The sequence below is a fragment of the Drosophila mojavensis genome, unplaced genomic scaffold (genome assembly GCF_018153725.1).
Source record: "Drosophila mojavensis isolate 15081-1352.22 unplaced genomic scaffold, ASM1815372v1 contig_36, whole genome shotgun sequence".
NCBI lineage: Eukaryota > Metazoa > Arthropoda > Insecta > Diptera > Drosophilidae > Drosophila > Drosophila mojavensis.
In genome coordinates, this window is record NW_025318858.1 from 6,998,661 (window position 1) to 7,001,981 (window position 3,321).

The window sequence follows — 3,321 nt, forward strand, 5'->3', positions numbered from 1 at the left end:
ACTTATAAATGATATTAAAAAAGCAAAAGCCGCTTTTTTTGCCAAAATATAAATTACAAATGGAAGAAATGCAGCAGGAACAAAAACTAGCTGACAACTATGAATGACTGCCTATGACAGCAAATGTTTATAAAAATAATTGTTCATTTGAGGCAGATTATGGAAAGTACTGTTCATCCTGTAGGCTTTTTTGGTAAGGAAGCGTCTGATTTGCCCAACCAGGTCTATAAATCAGACTAATTTCATCATGCATGAGAGCATGAGAGCAGAATCCATAATTTCGCTGATGGTTTTTAACAATGGATACATCTGATCAGATTATTTCTTCGGCAAATCTTTAGAAAAGAGTTTGAAAGCATAAAGGTCGCTGTCTAATGAAGTTGTACGTATTGTATTATGTAAAGTTGAAGGCACAATTAAATCAGTTGAAGAACCCGAATTTTTTTAGCGGATCAATATTTCTGGCTGATTTGGAACTCGAAACTGAAGAAAACTAATTTCGATTTTATGAAAGTTCGATTGTTTTCAATTAAAATTATTATTTTAAAGTATGAACAAGCAAAATTCTTAAAAAAAAAAAAAAAATTTTAATACAAAATTTTAATAAATTTTTTTTGGGTGGGCGGTGACACGCCCATTTTTCTAAAATATATTTCTGATGGTATACATATTAATAATACAAAAACCGGATCAAAAAATCTGGCTTAGTTTTTAAGTTATTAATTAATACCCGATAATTTGGATTTTTCCCCATAGTGCAATGTTTGTACAAGCGTCAGCACAGCAATTGGAGTCTGCCCTGAGCGAGCATATGTGAAAAAGTCGTTTGGGAGTGAAAACATTTTGTAAATTGCTTCATAAATATCAATTTGTAAAATAATAATTGTTGCAGGACATCCTTTGGTGTGGGTTTCAATGCGAGTATCCTGGGCCTGTTGTCTCTTTTGCGTATACGTTGTTTTCTTTGCCATTTATGCCCAACGAAGATATTTTATTCGAAAAGTTCTCGGAGATTTCATTTGACAACTGTCACTTTTCATTATATTTCAATTCGAATTATGTTTTATTTCATTTGCTCAAGTGTCAGTTGAGTTGAGCACTGACCCTTAAATCCTCGCATTATCCAGTGAAATGCTTTGCTCAAAACGGCATGAACAATTCAGTTTATGAAATTTAATTTTCGTTTTTTTTTTTTTCTGTTATTATTGCCAACTCATAATTCCCATCACACTTACGCATTTGAAATGTGAAAATTTGTTATACTGACGCTCGCTCAACTCGAATGCCAAAATTGAAAAGTTCAAATTGAATTTGAATTCAATTTGGCTGCTATCACCGCCAGTGCTTGAGCCGAGGCTGCGCAGACAAAGAAAAGTTGAGTATGTAATGGGTAGTTTGCGTGCTTTAAATTTCTGTTAGACAGCATGAAAGCGGATGTAAAAATTGAACTACCTGTGAAGTGGAATACAGTAAGGCTGCTCATGTGTGCAGTGTTGCTCAATTTGAATTGCCTGAACCATTACATAATGATATTTTGCTATCTTCTGGACAGGCTTACAATAATTGTTTGTGTAGAATTTATGCGATTCTCCTATTTACTAAAGTTAAATTCCATGACAAACTCCTAATAAAAATTTTATAAATCCAAGATATTTCGGATCTGGGAACTTTTCTATTTCACAAGAAATATTGATTATTTATCTACATAGCAGATCCTGTTCTCGGCTAATCTAATAACTTCTGCCTATAGCTCTGTAGTTTTACGATGTCTTATATGCTACTATTTTCTTAAGTTACCTTTCTCCTGTATTTGCCTATATGATATCTCCATCTCTCAGCTTGCACTGTGGCACTCTAATTTGGTCTTTGAAATACTAATGCAAACGAACATAAATTTCATTAAAAATGCATTTACCGAAACTCCCCGTCCCACCGCAGTCGAAAAGTTTTGACCAACCCTCCATTAACTTGCTTAAGAATAGTCGAGAGCGAAGCCCAGCTGCGTTTTGGCCAATTTCAACTCCAACTTTGGCTTCTGTTTTTTGGGCTTAATATTCATGGTAATTGTATGCTGGGTTCAGCTGTTCAGCCGAATGTTTTAGTAATATCTAAAAAGGACCCACCTACCCCTTAACGCGTCAACTACAAAATCAACAGCATAAAAGTTAAAAGCGATAAATATTTACCTTTTTAGCGCCCCTTCGACGTGGCCAGCTACAAATTTTTAATTCGATGCATAATTTTCTTCCATTTCTAGAGTAACTGTAAAGTCTATCTAATGACCTGCTGGATGGAGAAGTTTCATAAAATCTGAATGAACGAAAAAAGTTGTGGAACAAATGCCAAAAATGCAGGAAAAGATTTCAATTAACTCAGAGCTAATTTTTCAATAGATGCTACTTGATTATATATCTTTAATACTGATAGTATATAATTTTTATATATTATATAAGTAAACATTTTATATAGAAGCTTCAACTCCACTTTCTGAACAAATTTAACTACAATCTGCAAGGGTATATAAAAGTGTAACGAATATCAAAATTAGGCTAGGCAGAACTTAACGAAACCTGTCGTGGACACAAATTAGTCGCGCCCCCCGCGGTAAATGTCTTGAGTTACATTTTGATGACTTCTTTACATTTGGGTGGGTCTTTCTCTCTCTCTGATCCCATTATGTAGAAAAATTGCAGCTTTTAAATGTTGAAGTTTTTTTCTTTTATGACAGCGACACCGCGTGGGGAGTTTTCTTTTTTTTTATTTTCATTTTGTTTCCGTTATTTTACTCAACAGTTTCGGGAAAATATTTAGCATAAAATAGCCATAACAATTTTAAACAGATTTTCTGCGTATTTTGACGTCGAGCAGAACGAAATACAAGTAAGGTGGCTCCACTCGGAGCTTGTGTGTGTGTGTGTGTGTTTATGTGCGAAGGACTTTGTGTGTTTTTGTGGAATAAAGCTGTTATGTTTGACACGTCAGCACTGCGTTGGGAACGGACTACACCATATAGATAGATACTTGTAGCCATAGCTACATAGCTCCAGTTATTATATTCATTCAAGTATTCAAAAAATAACTTAAGCTTAAAATTATTTAAATTCAAAGTGCTTCTCTTTTTGGGTGATATGATCTCATGGATATTTAAAAAAAAAAAAAAAAAAATGAATAATAGTATTTTGCAACGTGTACACATATAAATTCATTAAAAATATTTACTAAGCTGATTTATAGTTTGGAGAAATAATAATTATTTGCAAAGGGCCAAAGGAGCACAGACATTGGCTAGATGGCAACGCCCACACAAACACACACACTTGA